A 15,164-nucleotide genomic window follows, 5' to 3' on the forward strand; every position below is an offset into this window, starting at 1 on the left:
CAGTCAATGTACAATTTTTAGTCAGTCAATTAGATTGGTGTCATTTCGAACAAATGTATCACGAACATAAATTGAAATTATGTAAACTTAGATTTTGATATGATGCTTTAAACTGTTATGTTTATTTTTGATTTTTTTAAAGCGAAAATATTTCAGTAAAGCTTTTCTTAATTTTGAAATTGTGAAACGCTTGCTGCGCTGTGATGAAGGATGTTGAGTATTCTCGTCATCAACGTAGATAACAGCGACGGTATCAACGACGATATCAATAAGGCGTTCTTGAAATTCTTGAATTGGTTTCACTTCTAATCTGTCTACTTGATCCATTTTGCTATTTATTTCTGGTTCATTATTTGTGTTGATGAGATTGCCGAAATTGATGTCCCCTTGTGCTCCAAGATCGGTATGCGATACAATGCATTCAGCATCCAATGATTTAATAGAGGCATTCAAAGTGGTGTTTTCCTGGTTGAAGATGGTTATTCTGCTATTCATGCCTGTTTGATTACCTGAGTTATCAGGTTTTGGGTAATCAAAATTCCTTTCTGCTTCTTCATGGAAGTAATTCAATTGATTTCCATCACTTATATGGTAAACTTCAGTGGGATTATTATTGAAATCTTTGGCAAAACGTTCGATGTGGTCAGTGTCACTATCGATATGCAAATTTAGAAGATTATTATCAAAAGCTTCGTTAGGAATTTGGAGAAGATGGGTGTCATTGTCTATATCCACATCAAAGGAATCGTCATTATGTTCATGAATATCAGCACACGAATCAAAGAAATCTAAATTATGTACCTTCGTTCCGGCACTATAGTTGTGTTCATTAAGGTTAATGGTATTTTCATCGTTACTTTTTCGAGGTTTCTCTTCTCTTCGAGGAAACAAAATGAAGGCAATCGCAAAACAAATAAGTATGCCCAATAGGCTGTCGATAAACGGTGTTGGTATAAAAACGTAACATAATACTGTCAACAAAAAGAAGCCCATTTCTAAAAATGGCCCGAATTCGTTTTCAGCAGTAAAAATAACAAATTTAAGCAAATGTGATCCACACGTAAAATTTTAGCACCACTAGATTTGATATCTCTAATGATTATGGTTTATTAGCATTGTTAAAAAAGTATTCATTAACTTTGTTGTAATTCAACAAAAGCCTAAAACAATTATTAGTAACTTGATTGTTACAAATGTTATTAAAAGGATTCTTTGAATATGTAGCAATGAAAGATGTTCTGATATATAACTCTACTCATAATATAAAGGAAGTTTCTGTGTGTGTTTCTTTCGTTCATGCTGCGTGTTAGCTAATAGACTCAGGGCTACGAATTTGGTACATAGGTACATGTACACAAAAGCCAGTATACCTCGAACAGAGTTTTAAGCTCAACAATATGCTTCCATAAGAAACCATACTATCAGACGTCATTCTGACATCATATCAGGCGACGACATTTCATACGACCATCATAACAGACATTGTGAACATTGAAAACCGAGTGAATAGAACATATCGTTTCAGTTCTCTACATTCCTCAATAACAAGATATAATAAGTTGAGACAACGTAGGGTTTTCAGAGCGCTTACCTTACTAAGGGATTCAGGGAATGGAATTAAGGTAGCTCGTGCAATGGTCACTTTCTCATCCAACAGATTATGACTAGAGAGCGGAAACGAGAAAGTGACTTATATTTCATCTTCGGTGAACCAATAGAGCTAAATTATGCGTCTGCTTAATCAAAGAATCTCTAACTAGAAGAAGTAAAGGTTCACCGGGGTAAATGTGGCTCCGTCAGACCGAAGAGACACATTATGTATATCCTTGAAGCTTACTTTAAAGGGGCAAACCATTCCAAAGCTATCCACCCTCCGTACCTCACTGCGCATGTGCGAAATAACATCAGGAGGCAACAAAGCAGCATCAAAGAATGCGGCATGCCGTCGGCCATGTTAGCAATCTTTTACCACGTTGTTCGAAAACGTTCTTTGTTGTTGTAGTCAGAGGTACTTGGTTTTAGCTATGTGAAATTCTTTTAAAGACTTTTTAAATGTAATGCTGTAAGTGAAATGGTTTTGGCTATTGGGTGAAAACTTTGCTCTTGGTTTTCACAATGGTCATTCCAAATAATTGTCTAAACGTTTTCATGGTAATTTGTTTTTAAAGTTGTTGTCGGATAATTATAATGTATTTCAGTGTTTTCAATTTATTTAGGGGTGCCTTTAATTGTCTTTAAATATGTTTTTCTGTTTCAGTTAGTTATTGCAAATTTTGCTTTTAAAATTTCACTGTAAAATTTTAACTATGGATCCATAAAAATTTATTACGTTTTGTATGGCATGTGTTTTCCCCCCTTTTTAAGTTTACAGAAGAAAAGAATTAAGAAATTTATTTCATTTAAATTTTGTCTTCGTACGGCTCGCTGTTTAAATTGAAAGTAAAAATTGGACAGGATTTCTATAATTCGCCCCAAAATTCCAACTAACATCCTTTTGCTCAGAAAACTCCAGAAATGTATGAAAATAAAACATTTTGAGTTATTTCAAAGTAAAAAATTTACTATCTCCTCGAAGTGCGCTGTTTAAATTTCACCCTGCGCTGGTGTTTCACTGCATAGCCGTGGCTCTTCGGAACAGCGGCGCAGAGGCGAAACAGGTTTACATTGCGTCTATGGAAGCTTTCATTCTTCTCCTTAGAGATTCTTTGGCTTAATGCTGTTGGCTGAACATCCTTCTAAAACTTATACACATGCCTGAAAAAATTCATGACACTTAGAATGGAAATCTTTTATCTTCACTACTTATTGGGTCACAATCACAGAGTTAAGGAAAGTGGGAGTTTAATTAAACTATTCTTTTTTCTTTTCTCTAAAATCAGTGCATTGGTTTCAGAATATTATATTCGATCTAAAGGTCTCACATCGCTTTTCCTCCTACTCAAATCTTTCGATTTTTATTTATACATAAAATCATAAACACTTTCGCTCACCACTTACATGACATGAACGTATATTTAAATTAGGTACATGCACCCGATAAAATATATGATGTGGCCACCACATGACTTCTTTGTAAGGACTATTAAAACACCTGCATTAATAACTGTAAAATATATAAAAATATAAAACGTTTATTACAGTTAAAAACAATTTTTACAATTAAAATTAGAGTTTCTGCATCCAAACAAGCAAATCAGCCAACAGGCAAACTGACCAAAATTTTGGTATACAGTATTGAAAGTTAATGCTTAGTCTCCCTATGCAAACGGACATGGAAGTTAGCGCACCAAATGACTTAAATCACTAACTCTACTAGCTCTTTCAAATGCAAATAAATGGTGGCCTCGTTGCGCCTACCATCACTTTTACATTGCTCATAAATCGATAGCTATCCCATGCAATAAAGTTGTAAAATACGTAACCGCAACATAAGAACAACATAATTATACCCCTTTAAAAGGCTAAAATGCAAAATTTACTAATAGATAAGAACACAAATACAGAGCTGAACGAGCCGGTTTGGCTTTAACTTATAACTCGAGTAAAGACGAAACACTTTCGTATTTACGTATTTTTATCAGTTATTGTTCATTGAACGGGAGTTGGTTTTGATGTACGTGTGAGTAACACGTGCATACGAAAATATCCCTAACATTAACTAGGAAAGCCGAAATCTTCATAAGATAGACATGTTACAATTAATAATCAAATTTAATAAGGAAAAGTAACAGTTGCCGGGTACATTATAACGGCTTAAGAAATTCAGAGCACAGTACAGATGCGAGTACACAAGTTCACATATCTCGGCGAAACAGAGACGCACACATTTGTTGAAGTAGTTCCCCTTGACTGCCGGGGAAAATTCTTCTCTCCCCGTCAGCCTGTATGTTTGCCAAACGGGTTTACTGTTTCGCCAATTGGCGCTTTTCTGTACAGTTTTTAAGTCCGTATCGCCTGTTTGGCGCTGCCGCTGCATACTCCCTCCGCAGTGTCAACGAAATGTGACATACCGATGCGGGGGTCGGATTAATCGTCCAGAACGGGTGATACAAATGTCCGAAGTTTTTTTCACATTCTTGGAAGCAACTTGAAAAGAGTCCATGGTTACAAAAGCGGGTGTCAGTCTATCTATGGAGATCGTTTGCTTAGTCCCTTTTATTTCGAGATCAAACGTTTTATCTCGTCTTTCTAGCACATTAAATGGTCCATCATAAGGAGTTTGAAGTGGTTTTCTAACTCCGTCGTGTCGAACAAACACATATGTGGACATGTGAAGGCGTGGATGAATGAAACATGTTCGCTGACCGTGGCTAGAAGTCGTGGTCGGGCGGACAAAGATGAAATAGAAGATAGAGTGTCGGCTGTGGAGCAACGAGTCGAAGGAAGAGTTTCGGCCTTCCAACAAAATTGAAGAAAGAGTTTCTGCCGTCCAAGGACATATCGAACAACAAATCAAAGACAGAATTTCTGCTGTCGTCGCCAAAGAAGTTGACACTTTAAAGAAATTCGTAGCGATGGCAGGGAGCACTTCGGATGGTTTAAAATTTCTACCCATGTCTGCTCGTCCCTCTCTGAAGCTATCGACATATGATGGAAGACCTCCTGGCAGGTGTATAAGACACAATTTTCGATCGTGGCAGATGCAAATGGATGGGATTCCCAAGCTAAGGCCTGTCATCTCGCCACTTCTTTAAGAGCCGACGCAACGGATATCCATTAGACTCTTCCCGAAAACAAAAGGTTACATTTTGAAGCTCTGTCCTGCGTCTTGGAGCTGAGCTTTGGGGAAAACTGTTTAAAAGACTACAGTAGGCTTCAATTAAAATCCCACCAACAGAAAACCACGGAAACACTTCAGGAGCTCGCCACAGATGTTGAAAAGCTGTCCCACCTCGCCTTTTCGGAGTGCCCGACAGAAACAAGGGAAATCCTGCCTCTGGAATACTTCATCGACAGCATCCAGGATCCTGAAATACAGAAAGCTATATGAATTGCGGATGTGAAGGATATAAAAAGGGCTCTGTTGTACGCCATGAAATTCGAGGCAGCCCAGCAAGCAACTCATAGAGACCACTACCCAGTCAGAGCTATGTGAGTCCATGAGCCAGTGGATCAACTGATGGCTCATTTAGATGATTTATCCAGACAAGTCGACGCTTTGATACAGAGTAGCAGTGAGAACAAAGTCGCTCGAAGGTGTTGGAGATGTGGTTCTAAAAGTCACCTATGACGGCATTGCAGAACACCCCAGGGCACGGATAATAAAGCGGATGAGTTGACAAGACCAGTGAATGCCTTGAGAAGAAATGTTGGTGAAAAGAAACCGACCCTAAAGTGCTGGAACTGAGGTGTTGAGGCCACCTACGAAGGAACTGCAAAAAACCCCAGAGCACGGAAAATAAGGCATATGATTTAAACAGACAATTAAATGCCATGGGACGCAAAAGGAGTGACAAGAAACCAAACTGCTGGAACTGCGGAGCAGAAGGCCACGTGCGAAGGAACTGCAGAACACCCCAGAGCACGGAAATTAAGACTATTTCCCAGCAACGATGCAGAAAAAAAATTAATAGCCATATCGAGGAACTTATGTTGCCAGATAATGAAAAACCCTGTTTTAAAGCGCTTGAGATTTCTACAGTGTGTGGCAACAGTAACGGACTGTCCATCAATGGGAATATTAATGGAGTTCCCTGCAATATGGCGATAGATACTGGAGCCAACGTTACCGTCATCCAAAAAGATTTGGCTCAACAACTGGGAAGCAAACTTATCTGGACACCGCCCTGCGTTACCCTCCAGACCGTGTCCGGTGACAAGATCGACATCGACGGAAAAGTAAACATTAACATCATGTTTGGAAGTGCCGCTTACCATCACACGGCATATGTAGCAGAGATCACTGATTCTTAAATGCTCGGATTGGACTTTTTAAGGAAATACAATTTTTCCTTAGACTTGAAAAACAACAAACTGCTTTCAGCATCTGATGACATGACTATCCATCCTCAACAGGGATCCTCGCCTGGAAATGTCGATGCCTTGTCCGAAAGACCCAGCTCAGGAAGCTGCTGAAATCATACTAGGGTCGAAAAAAAAACGCAAGACTACCAGCTATTCTCCATCCCAGATGCTCTTCAGTCGAGACCTTCGTCTGCCTTAAGACCACCTGTTTGATCGCCATACGGATACACCTTCATCGCCTGAGCAGCACATCCAAGATGTCCAGGCCCGTTATGAAGTGATGCACCGTTCCGCACGAAAGCGAGTGAACTTGGCGACGGAGAAAGTGAAGACCAGATGCAACACGAGAGCTACTGGACATACATTCAACAAAGGAGACAAGGTTTGGTTGTGGAATCCGACTTGTCCGAAAGGACTCTGTCCGAAATTACAGTCACCTTGGGATGGTCCTTACGCAGTCCTAAACAAAACGAATGACGTCGTGGTTCGGATCCGTAAGTCATCGAGCTCTAAACCTAAAGTCGTTCATTACGACAGGTTAGCTCATTACTATGGCCATAGTATGTAATGTAAATAATTGTAAATAGTGCAAGACCATGGTCCTTTTTGTTTCTAAATGTGTATTTAGTATTTGATTTGTATTTGACAGCATTTGATTTGTTTTATTTATTGCATTTATTGTTCATGTTGTTTATTATTGTAATGTAATGCTTATTATTGCATTTATGCCACAGTTGTAAGGTTGGCTTCCTGTCCAGGGATTGTACTGCCAGGGACGTGCAGTCCTTGGGAAGGGGGCAGTGTTACGGATTTGGTATTTAAATAGCTTATGTTAGTTGAATGGTAAATTAAATGGTTTTATTTCCCGCGCAGTGCAGCGCGTGACGACTATTAAAAGAAAGCTAAGCCGGAAAATTGAAAATACAAGAGCGTGTGCATGTAACATTTAATAAATATCTCTTTTTGATTTCGAGAAAGTACTAGAAAATTCTCACGCACGATTTTAAAATCTTATAAAAGGAGGAAAACCTCTCCGTTCGTAGTAGTTACTTAGTTTGTTGTTGTTTAGAAAACTGCTCTTGTTGACTGTAGCGAATTCGCGGATTAGCTTTCTTTAGCTGTTTTGAATTAAGTTCTTTTGAACGTTTGAGTAGTTAGAAGATAACTACTGTGAGATATTGTAAAACTGAAAGAATATCTGAGAGAATTTAAGCATTTCGTGATAATAATAAATTTTTTGTTAATTTTTTATTGGACTTGTGCATTCATTTTGTAACGAACCTGTACGCACGCAACAATATCATTGATATTTGAAGTAGTGAGTTGATGTTGGTCAAGAATGCCTTTAATAAGATGAAGAAGTACAACATCTCAGTGAGTTTCAATGAGGTTGTGTAATAGAGCTACAAGAAGGTAGATTTTCTTTCTTTGATATTATAGAAATCTTGGGAGGAATGTATTCACTGTGCATGATTGTTTGTCAAGGGAAGGTACTAGGCTCAAGAAGGCCGGGTTCCAGTCAGCTGGCACGGCCCTACTGAGATTGAAGACTGCCGTGTTTGACATATGGCTGTAGCACATCATACTACGAGCAGCCGAAATTCGAGCTGCTGGATACAACGAACTGTTACTAATTGGTTACTTGAAAGACAGCTTCGAGCTAGATGCCCTGTAGTGTGCATGTCATTGACTCCAAACCACTGCTGTTTGCGACATCAGTGGTGTCAAGCTTGTGTTCTTTAGAGGATTAAGTGGAGATCTGTTGTGTTTTCTGATGCCAGTGATGGCTGTGCATTGATTAAAAGGAGTTCAGTTTAGCGCCTGGAACCAACCTGTCTGCGACCTAGACACACTGGACCTACACTTGGAGTTGTGGCCTGGAGAGCAATTTTATATGACAACAGCAGCACTCTCATAGTTATCCCATGTATTCTGACTGCAAATTTTTACGTCAACCTGTTCTGCTGCCTTTCATGAACAACATACAAAGAGGTGTTTTGCAGCAGGATAATGCTCGCCCTCGTACCACTGTTGTAACCCTGCATGGTCAGTAGTGTCAACATGTTGCCTTGACCTGATAGACCACTAGATCTTTCTCCAGTGGAGCGTGTATGGGATATTATTGGACGACAACTCCAGTGTCATCCACAACCAACATTAGCCGTCCATGTAGTGACTGACCAAGTGCAGCAGGCATGGATCTCCATCCCAGAAACTGACATCCAGCCCCTGTACAACACAATGCATGAACATTTGTATGCTTGCATTAAAAATTCTGGTGGCTACACCAGTTTAAATGTACCAACATTTCACATTTGAAATTACTCTTCTCATGCTTGTGCATTAACCTGTTATCTTTAAAATTTAATCAATTAAATAATGTTACCTAGATAAATGTATTGCCGAAATTTCAGTACTCCACAGTAATTTTTTCTTGGTGTTGGGATTTTTTTTTCTGTCAGTGTGAGTGTATATGTATAAATAGATAGATATTTAAAAAAATATAATTTAAGATGTAAGAAAATTTGCATGTATTAGGAAGATAAAAAATATAAATACACACACACACATATACAGTCAAAAGTCTTTAATCCGGATGTCCATAATCCGAAATGATCTATAATCCGGACCTCAAAGCTACAAACTTTCTGCGCATGCTCATATGCATTTACGCATGCGCATAATACATTTACGCATGCGCGTTTAATGTATAACGGACGGTATAAGCTAAGCTAAAATTATCTAATTCAGTTAATGTTGCAGATTGCATTGTTCCTTAATCTTCGAATTGGATCCAGCTTATTATTTTTTGCAGCCTGTTAGAGCAATTTTATAAAAGTAAGCTTGAACTTTCGATTATGTCAAAAAGAATTTCCAATTCTGGAGCTGCCGAAGGATCTACAAAGCGAAGGCGTGTTTTGATGTCCATCAAACAAAAAGTGGAATTGCTGCAAAAAATGGATAAAGGCATATCCTTTGTTTCTCTAACCATTCCGAAATCTGTTTATCAATTTCACGTGGCTCTGAGGGGGGGGGACGACGCGGTGCGCAATGAACTGGAAGTTGATCTGTCAGCACTATCCTTATCTTCAGGGCAGATGTTTTTATTTTATTCAGCTTATAATTCCTTACTAAATGTAGTATTTCATCTCGATGTACTCCGTCTTTGATATGATTTAAATGAAATTCCTCGTCATTATAAATATCACGAATACACATTTAATAGTTTTCTGGTTGCAATTTTCTAATGTCGACTATGTGTAATGTATGCTTTATGCATGTGCGCATTGAAAGAAATGTTTAATAAAGTAAACAAATACATATTAAACTTTTTTTTTGTAAATTTTGATACCCTTTAGATCATAATTGCTCTTTATTTCATAAATTGCGGTTTCATATTTTTAATTTTATAATTTCTGCATGCCATCTTACCAGATTTAAACTGATGATCTATAATCCGGAATCGCCGAAGTCCCGACGAATCTGGATTAAAGACATTTCACTGTATATGGCATACCTACTCCTTAGGCAGATAACCCTCGAGTGCTTTGCCATGGTCAAACTAACCTGTGATTTTGAAAATTTAATCAATTAAATATGTTACTTAAGTAAATGTATTGCCGAAATTTCAGTGCTTTACAGTAATTTTTTTCTTGGTGTTGGGATTTTTTTTCTGTCAGTGTATGTATGTGTATATAAATAGATAGATTGATAAAAAAATATAATTTAAGATGTAAGACTATTTAAGATATGTTAGAAATATAAAAAGCATATTTTGATACACACACACACATACATATATAATTTAAAATATAAGAAAGATAAAAAATGTAAATTTGTATTGATTTTTCAATTTTCGTTTACACTTTGTTTTTATATACTTTTTCGAATTTATACACTTTGTTCTTTGTTTGTTTGTTTGTTTTATACACTTTGTTCGAATTAGAATAAAGTGCCTTTTCCACCCCAAACTGTAGGAGCTGCATTGATGGAGGCACATATTATTAAGTTAAAATTTTTAATTTTTATTTTTCTAATTTAATATTAATTTCATGTATTTGCACATTTGTCAGCTTAGAAACAGGCTTTTTCTTGTACTTCTCTTGCTACACTAATCCCCTGATGAAGGAGTACCAGTAGATGTAAAGTCCATTTGCCTTTTATTATTTTTTGCATTTTTGTATTGCAGCAATTTTTGTTGTGAAATTGTTTGGTACTTACGAATTAATTCAACCACAATCGTGCAATTTGGCAATTTTTGCAATTAAAAAAAAATTGCAAACTATTGACATTTATTGCTAGTGGGCAGACATTATCATCATATCAAAAGAAAACATACTTTAGCAATTTAAAACATAAATTTTGATTTTAAATAGCAATTATATCAGTGGTTCCCAAATTGTGTACTACCGCGCCTTGGAGAGCTGCTGGCTCTTCACAGAGATGCAGCAAAATATTGTAAAAACCTTCCTAATTGATTGAAGCGAGATATTTAGCTTAACTAAACAATAAAAGGAGAAGCTAAAAATATATAGATTTTTTTTTGTTTGTTTTTATTTGATCCTTTATAGTTGCTATAACAGAATATTCTTGCGAAGGGTAGCCGGTAAAGCTGTGCCTTCTCGATCGTGTTATCGAACGATCTTTTCATTGCTTTCTACAGCTCATTTGGTAAAAAAGGAACCAGGAACCTTTTTTTTTCCGCAGAGCAGCGTGAAATTGATAAACAGATTTCGGAATTCTTAGAAAATGAAAGGATGTGCCTTTATACATTTTTTTGCAGCAATTCCACTTTATGTTTGATGGGCATCGAAACATACTTTCGCTTTGTAGATCCTACGGCAGCTCCACCATCAGAAATTCTATTTGACTTAATCGAAAGTTCAAGCTTACCTTTATAAAATTGCTCTAACAGTCTGCAAAAAATAATAAGCCGGATCCAATTAGAAGATTAAGGAACAACGCAATCTGCAACATTAACTGAAATAGATAATTTTAGCTTAGCTTATACCGTCCGTTATACATTAAACGCGCATGCGTAAACGTATTATGCGCACACGCATATGCGTTTGCGTAAAAGTATTACGCGCATGCGTGAATGCATTATACGTTGAAGCATGCGCAGAAAGTTTGTAGCTTTGAGGTCCGGATTAAAGATCATTTCGGATTATGGGTGCCTGGATTAACGACTTTTGACTGTATTTTATAAAATCTTCTCCACTGAAAGCATGTTTTTTTAAAAAAAGTAAGTGAGGATATGGAAGCCAAACACTCATCTTTGTTGTACTATAGCAATGCAAAATAGCTCTATCGTGGTAATGTTTTATCACATACCTTTCAACGCAGGTAGAAATATTTATTCTCCTTAAAGGAAATGGTACAAAGATGCAGACGGTTTTATTGATCCCAATTTTTTAATAAAATTGACATACTTATGCCTAATTTTTGAAAAGGTGAATTCCCCTACTCTCTGTCATCAGGGAAAAAACATGCACCTTTTGAAGTCAACAGAAAAAGCATCAGCTTTTATAAAAAAACTCTTTACTGTGAAGAAGAAAATTGGATCAAAATGCAGGCAAAGGTTGTTTTATAAGATTGCAGCAATTTTTTATGTCAAATGAACTTGATCATTCTGAAGAACTATGTTTGAAGGATGTTTATCACAGCTAATTGTCTAGTTTGAGAAATGCTTCCTCAATGAAAATTTTGAGAGGTTTGCGTGGATTCAAATCTATTTAACACTGTTGTTTCATCTGAGTTTACTTCTGCAGAAGAAAGAATCTTACCGAGTTGTTTTGCGACAATAGTTTGAAAGCAGAATTTGGCAGCAAGGAATTGGTAGAAGTTTTCATTTCGATAAAAAATGAACATCCCTTTCTAAGTGATAAGACTCAGTGGATTTTAATTCCATTTTTGATGTCGTATTATGCAAAGCTGGATTTTTGGCAGCTGCTATAATAAAAGTAAATATAGAGCAAAAATCAATATGGAAAAGGAAATGAGAGTGGCCATATCCAGTTTAATTGCATGATTTGAGAAAGTGTGCTGTGATTAGTAGTCTCATCCATCACATTAATTATTAATTTATTGTTAATAAAGTAACAAAAAATGTTTAATAATTAAGATACATGAGTTTTATTTATTCTTATCTCTTACTTATGATTAGCCTTACATTTACTTAGGGTAGGGAGGGCATCGTGAAAAAATTTTAATTGAGAAAAGATCTAGTGACTCGTAAAAGTTTGGCAACCACTGGGTTATATGCTACATAAAAAATTAATACTCAACATTTTTTTGCAAATCCTTATGTAATTTATGCTGGTCTTCTGTTCATGTACACATTAATCTGTTTTCACTTTTAAAAAAAATCAGACAATATCACACCCTTTTCATTGCTCACCGACTATTTACCAAACACATCATGTCATTATTCCCTTTAGTGATTTTGCATAAAATGCTATAATCTTGTTGAAATGTTACTTTAGTCTTTCTGTTGGTGGCAAATATTTTAAAATCAAATTTTAGGCAAAAGTATCACAGTTCATCTATAAAAAATGTTTGAACTTTGATTACAACAAAAGGAACTCGTACAAAAATGGTGATGTTTGGCTGAAGAATTGTTATATGCATGGTTGTCTGAAGAGTGATTATGTGCATGGTTGCCAGAGTGTAACACATTTTAGGGGGGTACTTAATGATAAAGTGATTATGATAATATGTTGAGTACCATTTGTTTTGTTTGGTATTGTTTACTAGCTATGTGTAATCATAATAATTTCTTAGAAAATAAAAGGTAAAAAGGCTTACCTTTTAGTCGATCTTCTTTCTAATCCAAAGGCATATCCGGGAGTGTTTATTTCATTCATCGATGCACTACTCACAGAAAGAGAGAGGCTTCTAAGATAATAAGATATTTAATTTACAATCACATCACTAAACTAAAATATATAGTATATAACACAGAAGAGTAGGATTACATGTTTCACTCAAACGTCCATCACGAGTTCTCAAAGTTCAGTTAAAAAAGTTTTAGTTTAATGTTTTAGTTTTTGCTGCACACATGCGCAAATCACGTGGTTGTCGGTGAGAGTTTCAACATACTCCCAGCTTTAAATTTGCTGAAAAATCAAATTTAAAACTGTAACATTTGAACAGGCTTTACCATTCGACCAGTTCTTGTAATCATCGATGGAATCTTTTCGCTATTAAGATCTTGAGGCAAGTCATTACGAATATCAGGATCGCAGTAAGTCTCTGGTTTACCAGAAGAGCTGCTTGCCACATTTCTAAATCTAGACTGTTCATCTGATGATGTTATCTCCAAAGGATACAAACACTTGGTTGGTCGCAAAACTTCTCCAAGCTTAGTCTTGACCTTAACTAAACGCACATGTCCATCCCGAGATTTGAAAATCCTCGGTTACTTTCGCCAATATCCAGTCTGTTCGCTTCTTATTATCATCGGACACTAAAACAAGATCTCCTATTTTCAGAGGTTGTGAAGCTTTTACATGTTCATAATTTTGCTGTAACTGTCCGAGATATTCGATTCGAAATCTTTTACTTAGATCTTGTAAAAGTTTTTGTTGATAAATAAGCCTTTTGTTTAAAGATTTCGCATTTATATTATCCAGATCAGGAACTCCAATGTGTTGAATCTCATGGAGAAACATGGAAGGTGTGATCGGAGATAAATCTTCAACATCTTCCGAGACATATGTCAATGGACGATTATTCGTTATTGTTTCACAGTCACACAAAATTGTTATAATTTCTTCATGATTCAGAGATGATCGTCCTAAAACTTTGCGAAGGATTCTTTTCAGGACTCCTATTAATCGCTCACACCATCCTCCCTACCAGGGAGCTGATGGCGGAAGAAATTTCCATGTGATTCTGTGGATACTAGCTTATTCTAAGATTTTATCCCAATTTAAGCTTTTGAATAATCTATCACTTCCTTTGAAATTCGTTCCATTGTCGGAATAGATGGTGTGGGGTCTTCCACGTCTAGCAATGAAACGTCTCGGTGCTTGCAGAAAACTTTCAGTTGATAGCGAGAAAATCAATTCCAAATGTACTGCGCGAAAAACAGCACAGGTAAAAATCACTATCCATTATTTTTGATTTCCCTTCAATATCAACGATCCAGTCAAGTCAACACCTACAATCTCAAAGACTGCTGCTTCTCTTACTCAGTCTTCAGGGAGAGCAGCAATGGGTGTTTTCAAAGAATTAGTATCGAACCTCTGACATACAACACAGCTTCTTATGACTTTCTTGACAGTCTTTCGTGTTTTCAAAATCCAATATTGTTCTCATAAAGCAGATATTAAAAATTGTACTCCTGCATGATTGTTCATTTCATGTTTAGCTCTAATTAATTTTACTACAATAGGATGATCTGAAGGAAGAATAATAGAAACTCGAAAATTTTCTGCATCATCTCTTCTCAGAATTCTGGTTTTAACCCTAAGGATTCCGTTAGAATCAATCATTGGTTGAAGTATACGTAATCTTTTGTCATCTAATCCAGAAAATGATTTGCTGTGCACTAATCTCAAAAGAGTTAGTTCGGCTCCTTTAATTTCTTCCGCTGTAATTGTTCCATAAGTTCTATCATTAGGACTTAGTCTGACATTTTTAACAAAATGGAAGATCCAAGATATTATCTTTAGAATGGTATTGTACGAAGAAATCTTATCAAAATTAACTTCAGTCATAGCATTCGAATTAACTGCAGAAATTATTGTCTTCTTTCTTTCAGCATTTATAATGTCAAAATTCAGTACAATTTCAGAGGTAGGCTATTTTTCTGAATCATTTCTCAACCAATCGGGACCCTCCCACCATTTCTATTTGACTAAGGTTTCCGGACTGCATCCTCGGGAAGGGAGGTCAGCTGGATTTAGTGTTCCAGGAATATAATTCCAGTCGTTTGGATTACTTAGAGTACGGATTTCTTTCACTCTATTGTGAACGAAAACGGCCCAGTTTTCATTCTTTTTTATCCAAAATAATGCATCCATAGAATCACTCCAATAATAAATAGGCAAGCTTTCTAGTCTCAAATCTTCCTTAACACGATGTGCTAGTCTAGCACCAATCGTACAAGCTAAGAGCTCTAGTCGTGGTATGGAAATCGGCTTGATAGGTGCCACTCTGGATCAAGCTGAGATGAGCTGACATGTAACGGAATT

At 36.6% G+C, this 15,164-nt stretch overlaps 1 protein-coding gene and 1 long non-coding RNA gene across 2 annotated transcripts in view; one reads left to right on the forward strand and one right to left on the reverse strand.

The window, feature by feature from the left end:
- Positions 1-15,164, forward strand: part of LOC146997009 (cullin-5-like) — a 197,686-nt gene that overhangs the window by 84,816 nt on the left and 97,706 nt on the right. The gene's annotated exons all lie outside the window — the stretch shown is intronic.
- LOC146997010 (uncharacterized) overlaps positions 1-15,164 on the reverse strand; it is a 94,411-nt gene that overhangs the window by 75,442 nt on the left and 3,805 nt on the right. The window contains exon 2 of the long non-coding RNA XR_015041061.1: positions 12,772-12,861. This is a non-coding gene — a long non-coding RNA (uncharacterized LOC146997010). The remainder of the gene's footprint in view (positions 1-12,771; positions 12,862-15,164) is intronic.

Source organism: Stegodyphus dumicola, chromosome 5 (assembly GCF_044657685.1).
Source record: "Stegodyphus dumicola isolate Sdum_Otavi_A_Nest chromosome 5, ASM4465768v1".
NCBI classification, from domain to species: domain Eukaryota; kingdom Metazoa; phylum Arthropoda; class Arachnida; order Araneae; family Eresidae; genus Stegodyphus; species Stegodyphus dumicola.